The sequence below is a fragment of the Rutidosis leptorrhynchoides genome, chromosome 3 (genome assembly GCF_046630445.1).
Source record: "Rutidosis leptorrhynchoides isolate AG116_Rl617_1_P2 chromosome 3, CSIRO_AGI_Rlap_v1, whole genome shotgun sequence".
NCBI classification, from domain to species: Eukaryota; Viridiplantae; Streptophyta; class Magnoliopsida; order Asterales; family Asteraceae; genus Rutidosis; species Rutidosis leptorrhynchoides.
Window position 1 is genome coordinate 672,390,516 of NC_092335.1, and position 19,663 is coordinate 672,410,178.

The 19,663-nt window shown below is 34.1% G+C and overlaps 2 long non-coding RNA genes across 2 annotated transcripts in view; both read left to right on the top strand.

The window, feature by feature from the left end:
* The window catches only part of LOC139899367 (uncharacterized), a 28,910-nt gene extending 11,910 nt beyond the window's left edge, over nt 1-17,000 (top strand). The window contains exon 6 of the long non-coding RNA XR_011777448.1: nt 16,918-17,000. This is a non-coding gene — a long non-coding RNA (uncharacterized lncRNA). The remainder of the gene's footprint in view (nt 1-16,917) is intronic.
* Nucleotides 15,649-16,788, top strand: LOC139899368 (uncharacterized). Its single transcript, XR_011777449.1, has 3 exons — nt 15,649-15,770; nt 15,915-15,959; nt 16,761-16,788. It is a non-coding gene; the product is annotated as an uncharacterized lncRNA (long non-coding RNA).
* Nucleotides 17,001-19,663: the final 2,663 nt, after the last annotated feature.

Sequence of the window (19,663 nt, forward strand, 5' to 3'; positions counted from 1 at the left end):
TATTGAATGCTAGGCTCAAATCACTAAATGGGTTCAATGGACTAACATGGGCTTAATATTTGTTAAGAAATTCCCAATACATCTACAACAAAACACCAACAAAATTCCAAGATCTATGCAACATAAAACCACCAAATACCAACATATAACCACTAAATTCCCACACGCAACGAAGCATAATACGAGAAGTACGCCTTATTTCATTAACATCAAACAAAGCCATGAGGTTGTTGATGGCATGACAAATGAAATCTAGCTCTTCGGAATTAGAGTCGGAGACAAGAGGGCAATTAAACAAAGAGACCTATTATACGTTGAATTTGTTAGGAATTTATGGAGCCTAAACAACAATCACCAATCAAGTATGGTGATCCCACAATCAACAAACGGACAAAATAACGAAAGAAAAGTGAAAACAACATATTACAGGGTTATATGTAATCATTGTGATTGATTTAGTCCACGACCATCTAGAGAGCTTTCTTTATAGTGCAAAACGAATAAGGAAACAAATCTTCCAACTTGGTCAATCAAAATTTTGCGGTCGCAACCTTAAACTTTGCGGTGACAATCCAAACTGTAAACAAGACCGTGGGAATACGGCTTGAAAGCTTATGTCTGAGTCTCCTCTGAAAAACACCATCTCGCGACCGCGAGTAGGGATGACAATTAGCATCTGATCCGATGGATATTCATCCGATCTGATCCGCTTAAAACAGATATGGATGATCTAAATTGATGAATATTGATATGAATATGAATGTTTATTGGATTGGATATGGATGACAATTTGTAATCTATGTATGAACTCGATTTCACCCGAAATGCTTAAATATATAAAGAATTTGATATATAAATATAAATACATAAACATAATTACTCTCAGTTATATGTATATCATTTCATTAAATTTATACATTTTTTTCACTAATTTATTGCATTAAAATTTTAATATTTTCCATTATAAATGACCGATATTTTCCTAGATATTTAACTTATATTCCGATAAGCATATCCTAAGAGATGATCATATTCAAATATGTGTGGTGTCCAGTGGCGAATCTAGGACGAAACCTCAATGGGGTCCTAAATTTTTTTTTAAAGGTAATTATATTTGAAGGGTATTTTAGTGGTTGTTTACTTCAAAAACCCAAAATTTTTAAAAATATATGGGGTCTCGTAGTTATATTTAGTAGTGTCATATATAATTTGAAGATAACTTTGTATTTTTTTTTTTTTAAATAATGGGTCATAAGACCTCACTTCACGTGATTTAACCTCGCCACTGTTGATGTCTATGAACTTAAAGGCAACAAATACACTTTGAGCTTACCAGACATATCAACGCATACAAGGTGGTAATTCCTTATTAAAATTTATTTTTTGAATATTAGTATCATACATACGGTGTGATTATAATTTCTAGTATTCAACCTCTTTAATTATTTATTAGTCTGAGATATCTAGGTTTATCTTCACCTCTGAAACGGTTCATTATCAATTTAAAACTTATTTTATAGTGTTTAGGGTCGTTATGTCAAAATTGGTTGGGAAGTATTTTGTTATTGTACTTGACTGATGATTTGCAATATGAAATAATTCTCTAAACTGTGCTGTGATATGAAATAATTACCCAAATTATGGTCGTATTCTGTGTTTGTACTCGACTGAAATAATTACCCATCATCTGCTTAATACTAATACTATTGATATTGCTCTAATTATATATGTTTTATCTCGCAATATCTCATAACCAATCGTGATTATTAACTTTTTGCATTTCATATAACTCTGTTAGGGAAATGTTGAAGATTAATAATCAAGATTGGTTAGGATTCGAAGCTAACATACGTGACCGATAGTAATAATGAAAATTCGTTTAATTTTTTTTTTCGTTGATCGGATATTTTGTAATTATATTGCATCTTTCTCACATCACGTGTTGATGGGATACTTTTTGGAGCACTTGAATATTGCTCACTTTGTTTTGGGCATCTTCACTATTCGGGAGGTACCTATAACTGCAACGGGCTTCTAACCTATTGGAGCAAGTGTGCAAACTCCACTTCTGAGCCTGATCGTGTAAAAGGAAAATAGAAGATTTCAGAAGGAACGAAAACCAATATCTAAACAAGGTACTTCACTAAAAGTCTTGATTCATTGTTTGGGTGGGTTAGGCAGGTATAGTATGAGTTGAAACGGGCCAAGCTAGGATGGTACCATCTTTGTCCTTTAAATTTAAGTATTTATATTATCAAAAATTTAGTACATTGTCATGCTTACGAAAACAATATTATTACTATTACTATTGTACTCCGTATTTGATATGTTAAGTTAATATAGGTTACTCAGTTGTGAACATTGATTATTGCGCAGCCTTTGACCCTTCGACCCATTTCTTAATGGATGCTTTTTTATATGACTTGTTTGAGATTATGCAAACCCTAGTCGACCTGTTCATAAGTAAATTGGTCCCATCTTTACTTTGTTAGAATTGGGGCATACAAATTCTAATAATGTTCTCGTGTAATGAATCCTCTAGTTCCAGACATGGACGGTGGAAAAACCTGTTCGGATAATGCCTCAGACTTCACCTACTTCTAAAAAACAGCTGGTAATGGAATGTCCGAATCATCATTGTACAGTGAAAAATCCAGAGATCTGAAAGTTCGTATTATGGGTGTTCCATCTGTAACAACCAAGGTATTATTCTTAATACATTTTCTATTATAAGACATTCATAAGAGTACATTTTCTAGATGGTTGGTAATGTGTAAGATGATTGGAAGATCAAAATCGAGTACATGGGTGGACAAATTCATGCAAATATGAAGAAATGTATGTACTCTTTATTTTGGTACATAATAGAGGTGGAAAACTTGGTGGGTTAGGTAATATGTCATTTTCGTATATGGGTCATATTGGGTCAGGTTTAAACATGTTTTGTCATAAATATATATGTGAGTATTTATTGCAAGTAATTAGGGCGTCAGATATGATAACCGGCATTTACTAATTTGAGTACTATGATTTAGGAGATTTTATGAATTAAAATACATTTTTGCCTTTTTGGTGGCTTTTGACTTGTTTGTCCTTATTGATCCAGTTTCTTTTCATCTTTCTGCATTTCTTGTTATTGGCGAAAATAACTTAACTCTAATTTTTACCTATTTATAATAAAACAGTTAAAATTACTACCTGAATCCATCTAATCCAAAAAAGGTAGATTAGAATATAGAAAGATATATATTTATTCTTGAATTTGAATATGCAATGCTAATAATCTAATATACTGTCACTTTCATGTAAACAAGGCAGACACAAACTCTCACAAACTACTTAGTTGTTTGCGGAGTGTCGGATGATGATAAAGGCAAGGTAGTATATTTGTTAATAAATCGTATTAAGAAATAGGATTTATTTGATACGGATTTATATGCGTATCATCAAGTCCCCCAGTTTGGTGACGCTAGCCGAACGTGTGCGTTGCCAAACTTATCAAACCTTTAAGTCATAGTGGGCTCCATTTGTCACGTAATTATGAGTGATCTTTTTTCGATTATGTCACATCAAAAGTTGCTATCCAATCCTATCGGTCTTCGTGACACTGTTTTGCCTTGTATTTCCTTTTTGGCCCACTATTTTGGCCCAATTTCATAAATACATCGTCATCGATTTATTTTTCTTTTTCGTTTTTAAAAATCAGCTTTTGCTTTTCTTCATTTTCATCCATTTTCTGTTTTTTTTCCAGGAATATGGGTCCCAAATATCAAACCTCCGCGTCTCTGTATTTTGATGTTAGTCGTGTTCCTAGCACAGTTACACCCTAGTGTCTTGATAGAATTAATTATCTTTGTCCTCAATTTGCCAATTTAAAACCGATTATTCCAAATCGAGATCAGCGTGCTTGTTTCCCTCTTTCGAATAATCATTTTGCTATATACCTAAAATCTTTCGAGGTTTCCAATCTTCGTTATCCTCTGACGAGGTTTTGTACATCTGACTTCTATGGTGTTAACATTGGGCGTATGCATCCATATGCGATTCGATGCATTTTTTTGTTTGAGATGTACTTTAATAGTGTTGGGTTAGCATTGAGTTTGAAGATATTTAAGAATATTTTCCGCCTGACTGAATATCACAAAGGTTGGTATACGCTTACCGATCAGGTGGATTTTCTTCGTCAAATGTCTACCTTTGCAGATGACTGGTTAGAGACATTTGTTTTTGTGAGTCGTGCGGATTTCCCTATGAAGCATGATGAGTCATTCTAGCGGAGGAAAGTTGCTGTCGAACGTCCCTGTCCCCTTTCCAAGTAAGAGAGTGATATTTTTGAGCAGTGCAAGGGTTTAAAGATACCCCAACGATTGTACGTTGAACATGTTCTTGTTTTAGGTAACGTTAGCAATAACTCGGACCGTGCAGACCGTGTTCTTGTTATTAGTCAGGGTGGTAGAGGTATGTACTACTACTTTCCTATTTTTGTCAATTTTGTCACATGTTCTTTGACGGTTTGTTTTTTTTAGAGTTGTCTTTGTCGGAAGTTCTTCGTGCCAGGGACTTGGTTTTTACTAGTAAATTACTAGATTTAATGGAGGTGGTGACGGAGAGACGCCGGCTCACGCGCTCTCCTAAGGATGCCCAAGTTTCCTCAACCGGTGACCTTGTTCACCGCAAGAGGCGCCGAACGGTAGTCCCCCCAATTGGTGAAGGTATGCGTCATCATTTATGCCGGATTTGAATCCGTTATGTCCTTGTTTACACTTTTTCTCTGTTGTCTTTAGGTATCTCTTTTGCTGCTAGTCATGGCACTTCGTTGGTTACTTCTTCACCCGACACTCATATCGAGGCGGGCAGAGGTACTCGTCCCGGGAAACAGCCTGCCATTGACCAGTCACTGCTCCTCATTACACAGCCTCAACTGGCGAAGATATTTACATCTTCCCACCTCTTAATGCTGAACCTTTGTACTCTCTAAATGCTCTCCTCCGGGCCTCCCATTTGTACTTAACACCTATATGTAAAGTAACAAATGAAGGGGTTTGTATGAAATTTCATAAAACTATTTAGCAGCGGAAGCATGTACAACAATTTTTAAACCTTTCAAAAACTCCCCACCAAGGATCCAATTGCATGTTGTTAAGAAAACTAAATAATAAATAGTGAGTTTAAAGACTACAACCTTTGAAGACTTTGAACTTGAGAAGTTATGGATACTAAGAATACCAAGAAGCCAACGTAGCCTTCCTCTATCGGTAATCCACACTTGAGCAAAGTTCCAATACCAAATGGATGCTAGTCCTTATCAACCAATAATAAGTGAAATAACAAGATGAAGAACACTAACACTTTCACTTACTAAAAGAGTTACTTGAAAGTTATTTGCATGAGTTAAAATGAAATGACACTTGAATCCATTTCATTCATATGTGTGTACGTATGTACATTGCAAGTGTATGTAAGTAACTTATTTAAGAAGTGTTCTTACACACATCACACATATAAAAGCAACAATAATTGGTAGACATAATGATGGCATAAGAATTATGATCATATCACTCATGACTTATGACCATACCACTCATGATTAATGACCATATCACTCATGATTAATGACCATACCACTCATGACTTATGACCATACCATATTGTATTTTTCTAATAAATATAACACAAGAGAATGTTACTTGTAACATTAATAGTTCATGTGTACATACTTATATTCTCATGCTACATCATTATTTCTCCTAAATAATAATGTTATTAAACATTTTATGGTTGATGATATCTAAATCCCATTTAAATACTTAATTGATATTTATTTGCTATTTGTGTGTGACCCTATAGGTTCATATGTTATTAGTAGTGTATACATATATCGTGTCTTGAGCATATAAACCAACAATCTCCCACTTGCACAAGATTCAATATATGTCAACACAGACAGTGGTAAATGTCTAGCAACATGCCACTGCCCCTAACAACACATGAAAATGTTACATTCCGAGCATCTATTGATTCTCAAGTTAAAACTTCAAATCAATATATAGGTAAGGTATCAGTTATCCCTTTGTTACTGACATCACGTTGAGCATGAGACATGGATAGTAATCAATCTCATATTTAGCTCATACATTATGTTACTCGATCAAGATTGAAAATGATAAAACAAACACCATTGAATATATCAACATAGTTTGAGCGTGGCCACGCATCTTAATCAATTTAAATCATCGAGGGGCTCATAGATGTCAATCTCTCATCCAGATGAGAGGAACAAATCCCGTCTAGACTACACACGTCTCTCATGTGTCTCATACTATACTTAACAATAGCTTTTATGATTGCCTGGCTAAAGAACAATGTTTAACTATGTCAAAGTATAACAATCCTCACACTTAAGACCCAATATGTATCTACGGTCTAAGGATATAAAGATATTACCATTTTCAAGAATCACTTATGACATCGATCCATGAAGTGATCTTGAAAGCGGGTCATGTCCAATGTTTATTCTTCAATAAACATAGGTGAATTTGGTTGCAACTCCCTTGCTCTACTTTCATCTTCATGAAAGTCAACCAACTTATTCACATTAGTCTTAACTCACAACTATTCTCATAGTTGTGATCGACTATGGACGTTTTTGAATAACGGGGTTATTCAAGGATTTAAACATACTAATAAAGAACACAACAATTATTAATGAGTATGATTATCTCCAAATACATCATATCATTTAATATAAATGTTGCATAAATGTTCCAAAATATCATAATACTAAATTACAAATCATTCCAATCATTAACATTACGAAGCCCTATGCACCGAGCATGACCCTCGTGTTTTGATTGTGCCAAAGCCTTTGTAAAAGGATCAGCAAGGTTTTGGTCTGTGTGAACTTTACGAATACAAACATCTCCGTCTCCCACTATGTGACGTATGTAGTGGAATCTCCTAAGGATATGTTTGGTGCTGTGATGCGATCTAGGTTCTTTTGCTTGAGCAATAGCACCATTATTGTCGCAAAATATTTCTATGGGGTCTTCTATGCTTGGCATCACCCCTAAATCAGCAATGAACTTTTTCATCCACGCAGCCTCTTGTGCTGCCTCTGATGCAGCAATGTATTCAGCTTCTGTAGTAGATTGTGCAACTACTTTCTGCTTAGAACTTTTTCAAGTTATAGCTCCTTCATTCAAGATAAAGACATATCCAGATTGTGATCGTGAATCATCTCTATGAGTTTGGAAACTAGCATCTGTGTAGTACTTTACAGTAAGATCTTCTTCCACACCACCATAAATTAAGAACATATCTTTAGTCCTTCTCAAGTACTTTAGGATGTTCTTGACAGCCATCCAGTGGCTTTCACCCGGATTTTGTTGGTATCTACTCGTCATGCTCAAAGCATACGATACGTCTGGTCTTGTGCATATCATGGCATACATAATGGATCCAATTGCAGAAGCATATGGAGTTCCATTCATTCGTCTAAGATCATCATTTGTGCTAGGACTTTGAGACTTGCTCAATATTGTACCATGTGACATTGGCAAAAATCTGCGTTTGGAATCTTGCATCTTGAATCTTTTTAGAATCTTTTCAATATATGCACTTTGGCTCAAGCCGATTAGCCGCTTTGATCTATCTCTATGAATTTTTATTCCTAGAATATAAGCAGCATCGCCAAGGTCTTTCATTTGAAAACACTTCCCAAGCCAAGACTTTACCTTTTGTAAAGTTGGGATGTCATTTCCAATAAGTAGTATATCATCTACATATAAGATTAAAAATACTACTATGCTCCCACTAGCCCTTTTGTAAATACATGGATCATCTTCATTTTGGATAAAATCAAACTCTTTTATTTTCTCGTCAAAACGAAGATTCCAGCTTCTACACACTTTATTAGGATACTTAGGATTTACAAAACCTTCTGGTTGTTCCATATAGACATCTTCACTTAAGTGTCCATTAAGGAATGCGGTTTTGACATCCATTTGCCATATCTCAGTCATAATATGCGGCTATGGCGATGAGTATTCTAATTGATTTTAGCATGGCTACTGGAGAGAAAGTTTCGTCATAGTCAACACCATGAGTTTGAGTAAAACCTTTCGCCACTAGTCTTGCCTTAAATGTATGTACATTTTCGTCCATATCGGTTTTCTTCTTGAAAATCCATTTGCTCCCAACAGCCTTGCTATCAGGAGGTAGATCAACTAAGTCCCTACTTCGTTGTCATACATGGACTGCATCTCTTCATTCATGGCTTCATTCCATTTCTTAGATTCAGGATCTAATGTAGCATCTTTGTAGTTAGTGGGCTCACTTTCATCCACTAAGAAAATGTCGTCATATCTTTGGGGACTATGACGAGGTCTACTAGATCTACAAATGTCTTGTGTTACTTCAGGTTCCTGAGCAACCAATTGTTCAGGTTCTTCAACAACTTGTTGATAGCTAGTGCCAACTTCAGGTGTGATATTTTGTGGTTCTTGAATTTCTTCAAGTTCTACATTACTCCCACTTGCTTTATTTAATAGAAACTCCTTTTCTAGAAAAGTAGCGTGTCTAGAAACAAACACTTTGTTCTCGGTAGGATTGTAGAAATAATATCCCATAGAATCCTTTGGGTATCCCACAAAAATGCATTTGATAGATCTGGGATCAAGTTTGTTGGAAGTTTCTTGTCGAACATGAGCTTCGCAACCCCAAACTTTCAAATGAGATAAATTTGGAACCTTTCCATGCCATAACTCATATGGTGTCTTATTTACCTTTTTGGTTGGTACCATATTTAGTATGCGAGCAGCAGATAATAAGGCATAGGTCCAGAAAGATGGAGGAAGTGAAGTATGATTCATCATAGATCGAACCATATCAAGTAGGGTTCGATTCCTCCTCTCAGAAACACCATTATGTTGTGGTGTTCCGGGTGGAGTGCGTTGTGAAATAATTCCACAATTCTTTAGATGATCGTCAAACTCTTGACACAAGTACTCACCTCCTCGATCCGATCGGAGAACCTTTATCGTTTTGCCTAGCTGATTTTGAACCTCATTTTGAAACACTTTGAACGTTTCAAATGCCTCATGTTTATGTTTCAATAAGTAAACATAACCAAATCTACTGAAATCATCAGTAAATGTAATGAAGTATCTTTCACCATTTCTTGACATAGTTCTAAAAGGACCGCATACATCGGAATGTATAAGTCCCAAAAGATCCTTTGCTCTTTCTCCGGAACCGGAGAAAGGTGCCTTTGTCATCTTCCCGCTTAAACAAGATTCACATACATCAAATGACTCAGATTTAGTTGATTTTAAAATTCCATCAGATTGGAGTTTGGTTATGCGTTTCTTGTTTATGTGACCAAGACGACAATGCCATAGATAAGTTTGATTCAAGTCATGCTTGGATCTTTTGGTGTTTATGTTATACATAGAACTATTATTGGATGAATCTTGTATGTCAACTTCATATATGCCATTGTGAGGTCGTGCCTCAAAAGAAAAAATATCTTTATTGAAAACTGAAATATTTCCATTAGGAAAAGCATACGAGTATCCAGATTCATACAAACGTGCATCTGAAATAATGTTCCTAGTTAGACTAGGGACATAATAACAATTATTTAATATTAAATACATGCCATTTGGTAATAAAAGTTCATAAGTGCCTATTGCTACGACCGCAACATGTGCTCCGTTGCCAACATGCAATACCAAATCGCCTGGTTTCAGCTTCTTAATCTTTCTTAGTCCCTGCACATTATTACAAATGTGAGTTCCACAACCAGTATCAAATACCCATGAATTACTAGAGAAAGCAAATAGTTCTATCATATAGATACCTGAGGTGCTAGCATTGCTAGCCTTTGTCTTCTTCAGCTCTGCAAGGTAAGTCGGGCAGTTTCGCTTCCAATGACCAATTTCTCCACAATGGAAACAAGTGGCATCTTTGGCAGGTTTTTCTTTCTTCTTGACATAATCCTTTGGGACAAACTTTTTGCCTTTGTAGTTGCCCTGACTCTTAGGTTTGCCTTTACCTTTGCCTTTGGCTTGTGGCTTCTTGATTTTTCCTTCCCGAATCATGAGGACTTCAGAGGTTTTGGATGGAATATTCTTCTCGGCAGTCTTAAGCATTAAATGCAACTCCGAGATAGATTTCTCCAAATTGTTCATATTGTAGTTCAAGACGAACTGGTCATATGACTTTGGCAGTGAGTTGAGGATCAAGTGTATTGTCAACTCAGGACCAATGGAAGATCCAAGCCTCTCAAGTTGATCTATGTAGCTCTTCAATTTTAGAACATAAGAGCTTACAGATGTCCCCTCTGTCATCTTGCATGCGTGTAACGCTCTGACAGTTTCAAAGCGTTGTTGCCTAGCTTATTGTTGGAACATTTCCTTTAGCTGCTTAAGCATCTCAAAGGCATCATGATGTTCCAGGTCCTTTTGCAAGTCTGGAATCATGGTGGCTAACATGAGGCATGCTACCTCTGTGGAGTCATCCGTGTGCTTAGTCCAAGCATCTCGGATGCTCTTAGTGGCATTAGCAGGGGGTTCCTCGGGAACGGGTCCATCAAGTATATACGACTTCTTTTTGACTTTGAGAACAATTCTCAAATTACGATACCAGTCTAAGAAGTTCGTATCATTGAGTTTTTCCTTCTCTAAGACAGATCTTAGAGAAAGGTGGTGAACGGGTGTAGTTGCATTGGGTGACATCTACAAAATTAACAAAGTTCTTTTAGTATTTTAATATTTGATCCTTTAATAATTAATTACCCTAACTTTTTTATGAAAAATTAATTTGTTAAAGGCTAGAATCCAAGTTACATTTAACCTTGAGTGGTTGGCCGATGCTCTCTCCACTAAGTTTAAATTAACAAGGTAGGTAGCGATTACCAATTGCAAGTCTAATACAATTTCTATATCTTAATGGGATCTTTAACAACAATTGTCAACTGGTATGTTCAATCCCATCTATGCCTTGGGCCTCTTGTGTTTGGCTGATGCTCTCTCCACAAGAAGCACTAATTAATTTGTCCTATTAAAAAACTATGATGTTCGGCCCAAGACTGTCATGGGAATCGCGAAACACCATCTCGGTAATCACAAGACGACCATGGTGGTTGGCTGATGCTCTCTCCACAACGACGTACAAATGACAAGCGAGTGTCTTAATAAGGATGGCATAAACTTGCATTTTAAAAGGGATTTTGTGTTTTGTATTATTTCAATTTGACAAAACATTTCGTATAATAATTGTTGCATGCATTCAACAATATATTATACGTATACTTTAGATAAAATCATATTTTATATGTTGGTCTTGAGTTTATAGAATCACTATTTTAGTCACTCACGGCGTGTCCAATTTTAAACTAATATCCTATATTAATATGTATACATTGAGCGCGCTAACTTAAGACCAATTTTAGTTTCTAATAAAACTCATTTTATTTAAAACTTTATACAAGAGTTTGGTTTAAATTTATTAAATTCATAATAATTTATTAAAATTCATAATTTTAATGTTAACTTTGAGCTTTATGTAAAAACTCCTTTTTATTAAAACTCATTTTATACTTTTACGAAAAACCATTTTCAAAATTATATATAAATTTACCAAACTCTTATTTGTGTTTGATTTGTTAAAAAAAAAAAATATTTTCTAGCATGCAAATATCCTATATTCAAACATGCAACATACAATCATAAACACAACAATTAATAGGTGCATAGCCAAGCCTTTTCCTAATCGGTTTTCGTGAGCCAAACGAAGGGACCGGATCAATCTAAGGACATAACAAATATCCATGCTTCATTGTGATGTCTTGAAGCTCCCACTTGCCTAGTCAACATTTGGTGTTGCAAATGGCTCCAAAATTGCTTAGAACTCCATCTTGAATTTTCCTCATGTCTTGTTACATTTTTATGGATAAAATATACAAGTCTACACTAATACTTTTACATCTCAAAATTAAACAAAACATGAAAAATAAAATTATTACAAACCATTATAGATGAAAGAATAATTTACAACCCAATCGAATTTCAACACAACCAAACATCACAAAATGATCCAAAGGCTTTCTATGCACCATGCAACTTAATATATCAACTATTATATATATATATATATATATATATATATATATATATATATATATATATATATATATATAGCAACTTCTACAACCATACATGCATGTAAAAGGAATGGTTGTAGCAAATAAAATAACTAAGTTGCATTTTAGAAATCTACAACTTTTCCTTTTTAGAAAAAAAAGTTGTTCATTTCTAATAATAAGAACAAGTTCTTATTGTATATAACATAAGTTTCTTAACACATGCAAAAGCGGCTCTTGATATCACTGAAGGGGTTTGTATGAAATTTCATAAAACTCTTTAGCAGCGGAAGCATGTACAACAATTTTTAAACCTTTCAAAAACTCCCCACCAAGGATCCAATTGCATGTTGTTAAGAAAACTAAATAATAAATAGTGAGTTTAAAGACTACAACCTTTGAAGACTTTGAACTTGAGAAGTTATGGATACAAAGAATACCAAGAAGCCAACGTAGCCTTCCTCTATCGGTAATCCACACTTGAGCAAAGTTCCAATACCAAATGGATGCTAGTCCTTATCAACCAATAATAAGTGAAATAACAAGATGAAGAACACTAACACTTTTACTTACTAAAAGAGTTACTTGAAAGTTATTTGCATGAGTTAAAATGAAATGACACTTGAATCCATTTCATTCATATGTGTGTACGTATGTACATTGCAAGTGTATGTAAGTAACTTATTTAAGAAGTGTTCTTACACACATCACAAATACAAAAGCAACAATAATTGCTAGACATAATGATGGCATAAGAATTATGATCATATCACTCATGACTTATGACCATACCACTCATGATTAATGACCATACCACTCATGACTTATGACCATACCATATTGTATTTTTCTAATAAATATAACACAAGAGAATGTTACTTGTAACATTACTAGTTCATGTGTACATACTTATATTCTCATGCTACATCATTATTTCTCCTAAATAATAATGTTATTAAACATTTTATGGTTGATAATATCTAAATCCCATTTAAATACTTAATTGATATTTATTTGCTATTTGTGTGTGACCCTATAGGTTCATATGTTATTAGTAGTGTATACATATATCGTGTCTTGAGCATATAAACCAACAATCTCCCACTTGCACAAGATTCAATATATGTCAACACAAACAGTGGTAAATGTCTAGCAACATGCCACTGCCCCTAACAACACATGAAAATGTTACATTCCGAGCATCTATTGATTCTCAAGTTAAAACTTCAAATCAATATATAGGTAAGGTATCAGTTATTCCTTTGTTACTGACATCACGTTGAGCATGAGACATGGATAGTAATCAATCTCATATTTAGCTCATACATTATGTTACTCGATCAAGATTGAAAATGATAAAACAAACACCATTGAATATATCAACATAGTTTGAGCGTGGCCACGCATCTTAATCAATTTAAATCATCGAGGGGCCCATAGATGTCAATCTCTCATCCAAATGAGAGGAACAAATCCCGTCTAGACTACACACGTCTCTCATGTGTCTCATATTATACTTAACAATAGCTTTTATGATTGCCTGGCTAAAGAACAATGCTTAACTATGTCAAAGTATAACAATCCTCACACTTAAGACCCAATATGTATCTACGGTCTAAGGATATAAAGATATTACCATTTTCAAGAATCACTTATGACATCGATCCATGAAGTGATCTTGAAAGCGGGTCATGTCCAATGTTTATTCTTCAATAAACATAGGTGAATTTGGTTGCAACTCCCTTGCTCTACTTTCATCTTCATGAAAGTCAACCAACTTATTCACATTAGTCTTAACTCACAACTATTCTCATAGTTGTGATCGACTATGGACGTTTTTGAATAACGGGGTTATTCAAGGATTTAAACATACTAATAAAGAATACAACAATTATTAATGAGTATGATTATCTCCAAATACATCATATCATTTAATATAAATGTTGCATAAATGTTCCAAAATATCATAATACTAAATTACAAATCATTCCAATCATTAACATTACGAAGCCCTATGCACCGAGCATGACCCTCGTGTTTTGATTGTGCCAAAGCCTTTGTAAAAGGATCAGCAAGGTTTTGGTCTGTGTGAACTTTACGAATACAAACATCTCCGTCTCCCACTATGTGACGTATGTAGTGGAATCTCCTAAGGATATGTTTGGTGCTGTGATGCGATCTAGGTTCTTTTGCTTGAGCAATAGCACCATTATTGTCGCAAAATATTTCTATGGGGTCTTCTATGCTTGGCATCACCCCTAAATCAGCAATGAACTTTTTCATCCACGCAGTCTCTTCTGCTGCCTCTGATGCATCAATGTATTCAGCTTCTGTAGTAGATTGTGCAACTACTTTCTGCTTAGAACTTTTCCAAGTTATAGCTCCTCCATTCAAGATAAAGACATATCCAGATTGTGATCGTGAATCATCTCTATCAGTTTGGAAACTAGCATCTGTGCAGCACTTTACAGTAAGATCTTCTTTCACACCACCATAAATTAAGAACATATCTTTAGTCCTTCTCAAGTACTTTAGGATGTTCTTGACAGCCATCCAGTGGCTTTCACCCGGATTTTGTTGGTATCTACTCGTCATGCTCAAAGCATACGATACGTCTGGTCTTGTGCATAACATGGCATACATAATGGATCCAATTGCAGAAGCATATGGAGTTCCATTCATTCGTCTAAGCTCATCATTTGTGCTAGGACTTTGAGACTTGCTCAATATTGTACCATGTGACATTGGCAAAAATTCGCGTTTGGAATCTTGCATCTTGAATCTTTTTAGAATCTTTTCAATATATGCACTTTGGCTCAAGCCGATTAGCCGCTTTGATCTATCTCTATGAATTTTTATTCCTAGAATATAAGCAGCATCGCCAAGGTCTTTTATTTGAAAACACTTCCCAAGCCAAGACTTTACCTTTTGTAAAGTTGGGATGTCATTTCCAATAAGTAGTATATCATCTACATATAAGATTAAAAATACTACTATGCTTCCACTAGCCCTTTTGTAAACACATGGATCATCTTCATTTTGGATAAAATCAAACTCTTTTATTTTCTCGTCAAAACGAAGATTCCAGCTTCTAGATGCTTGCTTTAATCCGTAAATGGCTCTTTTAAGCTTACACACTTTATTAGGATACTTAGGATTTACAAAACCTTCTGGTTGTTCCATATAGACATCTTCACTTAAGTGTCCATTAAGGAATGCGGTTTTGACATCCATTTGCCATATCTCATAGTCATAATATGCGGCTATGGCGATGAGTATTCTAATTGATTTTAGCATGGCTACTGGAGAAAAAGTTTCGTCATAGTCAACACCATGAGTTTGAGTGAAATCTTTCGCCACTAGTCTTGCCTTAAATGTATGTACATTTCCGTCCATATCAGTTTTCTTCTTGAAAATCCATTTGTAAAATCCCTAAAAAATTTTCACCTCATGCTCCACCACATGCCAACCATCTTCAACGACCAAGACCAAGGTCCAAATGAACCAAAAACGTCCGATCCAGATGAGGAAGGAGAAGGGAACGAGAGAGAGTAAAGGGAAAGAGTAAAAGCAGGCGAGTTGACCCGGACCACTGCCGGTAGCCAGAGGGGTAGAGAAAAAGGCGGAAGTATATCATCTTTCTTACTTGCTAAGCAAACCATAACTCTCCTTTACTAAAATTAAATTAAATTATAGTTATTTATTATAATTAAATCAAAAAATAAAATATCAATTTCAAATAACTTATAACAACAATATATTGTTCCACCAGATGTTACAATTCCACGATATGCTACTACCAGTACCGAATCTGAAGGTATCAATTTTTGCTTTTCTAGTTATTATGTATTTCGTAAATCAAACTTAGTGCTCGCTTTGAATTACTTATATCATACAAATTGAAGACTGGTTTTGAAAATTTCTCTTTTTATTGATTACCGTTTAGCATCTTAGAAATGCAAGTAGCTTGAATTTTACAAAAAATAAAAATCGGTTTTTAGGGTTTAGCTTTGTTGGTCGGTATAAATATATATTAGTACAAGTTGAATTTGTTTTTGTTGATGAAATTACGTTCAGAATTTTATGAATATTTTAAAAAATATTTTGTTATATCAAGAAAAATAATAGTAATTTTTTTTAAACCTAACTAGTTTATTGTTTATTAATTTTTAAAGCAGTTAAAATTCAACATTTTTTTTTATTCATGGTCAGCTTGCAATATGTTTTTCGGTAAACCGATATCCGAAGGGGGAAAACTAAATTTAACTATGTATCAAATGATAGAAATGATGAACATATGATGCGGTATCTTCTTTTCTCTCCTTGTATGTTTGATCCTATATATTAATATGAGTTTATAAATTAGAGATATTTGTGTAAAACCCATATTGTTTGTGTAGTCTTCAAGACAAACATATGAGTTACTGAGTTTGAGTTATGATTCAGAATTCATGAACTAGTGGCTGATGTTTATGTGTTTAAAATAGTGTAATAGAATGACGCACAGTTTACGTATTTATTCAAATAAATAGTATAATACCAGGAGTGTTTTGTTTACTAGTCAAAGATTGATGTATGAGTATTATGTCAATTGCACTTATCTCTCTTTTATTTGCAGATTAATTGGTCAGCAGAATATATGTGCAGGGAAATTACCTAACATGCCTAAGGAATACATTGTTCGTCTTGTTATAGATAGGTATACTGTTAACAATATATTATGTTAAAAAAGGGAGGATCTTTATTTGATGATTAAACTTTTTTAACTGTTACAGAGGTCACAAATCTGTAATGGTCATTAGAGGGAATGCTGTCATGGGTGGCATTACATACCGCCCTTATGTAAGGTAAAAAACACTGCAATATGTCTGTTCTCATTTACTTTTTTACTTTTTGTTTTTTTATTTATTTATTTTGAAATTATGATATGTTTGCCAAAAATTTGGGGAGATAGCATTTTGTGCGATCACATCGAGTGAGCAACTAAAGGGTTATGGTACTAGACCGATGAATCATTAAGCAACATGCATGAGATATGGATGGGCTAATAAGTAAGTTATGTGAGACACCATAGAAATTGTAGAATCAAATTTTCATGGAGTTTAAACCTGTCTGAAGCTCTTCGTGATTTAGTATCGGCCTTTTATTCTATCTCCGTTAATTGGTAATCGGTAAGTTCAAAATAATTTATTCAGAAAACAAATACTTGATACCTGGCAATAATTGGATTGTGTGATGATCATCTTAACTTCCCAAGCTATGATGAGTCTTAAATAATACGAACAATAAAATATCAATAAAAGCGCCAATTGATCTAAAGTTTCTTGTTGTCTTCAACATATTTAAAGCTCTTTTTCTACACTTTCTTATAAGCAGTTTCAACAAAGCCTTAGCCCTAATGTTTTTTTGGAAACTGAGTCAAAATAGAATAAAAATAAAAATAGACTAAAAACCACCTTATATCACTAAGGGTATAAGTGTGTAACTATTGATGCTAAACTCAGCATGATCATTTTTCCACCAAAACCCTAATTTGTATCCTTTTACACCTTTGGCTTTTTTGACTCAAGAAGATTTTAGACTGAAGGTTTCACCTTTTGTAATTAACAACCCTGTTATATTCAGTTTGACCTATCTTATACTTGAACCTTGTCCAAATCTTAATACACATAACCTGATCTTCCACAATCTTATTTAGCATAGAATCAAAATTTTTGGAAGAATCATCACATACCGAAGTAGTCAGATTTACCAACTGTGAGCAGTAGGTATATATATGAGAATATACACAATAAGTCTGATAATACTCCAATGTATCTTGATTATTAAAACAATGAAACCAGCTTACATATAACCAACCATATAACCAATGTCTGGCAAACTCTAAACAACTCTTGAATGATGTATTGGAAGCTAGGCTCAACTTTTTTTTTTTTTTTTTTTTTTATTTTGTTTCGAAGAATAGGTCATATTGTAGGTGAATGTGCATTAATATATATACACAATAATTCTGATAATACTCAAATGTATCTTGATTTTTAAAACAACGAAACTAGCTTACATGTAACCAATGTTTGGCAACCTCTAAACAACTCGTGACTGATAGATATATTGAATGCTATGCTCAAATCACTAAATGGGTTCAATGGACTAACATGGGCTTGATATTTGTTAAGAAATTCCCAATACATCTACAACAAAGCACCAACAAAATTCTAGGACCTGTGCAGCATAAGACATTAAGACCACCAAATACCAACATATAACCACTAAATTCCCACACGCTACAAAGCATAATACGAGAAGTAAGCCTTATTGCAGTAATAGCAAACAAAGCCATGAGGTTGTTGATGGCATGAGTGCATGACTAATGAAATCTAGTTCTCCGGGACTAGAGGTGGAGACAAGGGGACACCTAAACAAAGAGACCTATTATACGTTGAATTTGTTAGGATTTTATGGACCCTAAACAACAATCACCAATCAAGTATCGTGATCCCATAATCAACAAATGGACAAAATAACGAAGGAACATCAAACAACACAAGATATTACGTGGTTATATGCAATCGTTGTGATTGCTTTAGTCAACGGCTAACTAGAGAGCTTTTTATTGAATTTTCGTGCTTAGGGTTACAGATTACTTCAGGGCCCTCTTTATAATGCAAAACAAATAAGGAAATAAATCTTCCAACTTGGTCACCAAGTCAAAGTTTTGTGGTCGCAACATTAAACTTTGCGGTCACGATCCAAACTGTAAACAGGATCGTAGAAATGCGGTTAAAGCTTCTGTTAGAGTTTCCTGAAAAACACCATCTCGCTACCGCGAGTAGGGATGACAATTAACATCTGATCCGCTGGATATTCATCCGATCCGATCCGCTTAAAGCGGATACGGATGATCTAACTTGATGAATATTGGCTATGGGTATGGATATGAATGTTTATTGGATCGGATATGGATGACAATTTGTATTCTATGGATTAACTCGATTTCACCCGAAATGCTTATATATATATATATATATATATATATATATATATATATATATATATATATATATATATATATATATATATATATATATATATATATATATAGAATTTGATATATAAACATAAATACATAATCATAATTACTTAGCATTTCATTAAATTTATACATTTTTTCACTTATTTATTGCATTAAATTTTTAATATTTTCCATTATAAATTACGGATATTTTCCTAGATATTTAACTGATATTCCGATTAGCATATCCTGAGAGATGATCATATTCTAATATGTGTGGTGTATTTGTTGTAATCAGATTGTATATTTGTATACATACACAAAACTTATGACATACTAGTCAGCTATGTAATTTACAGCATGTAGGTTACATATGTTACGACTTATTTTTTTTAACAAGTTATAGTTTTTGATAGTATTATTAAGTTAAAATCTAACGGTGAATTATCTAATGGATCTCGTATTTTTTTATAAAATATTATATAAGAAAATTACATTTTAGTCCCTAA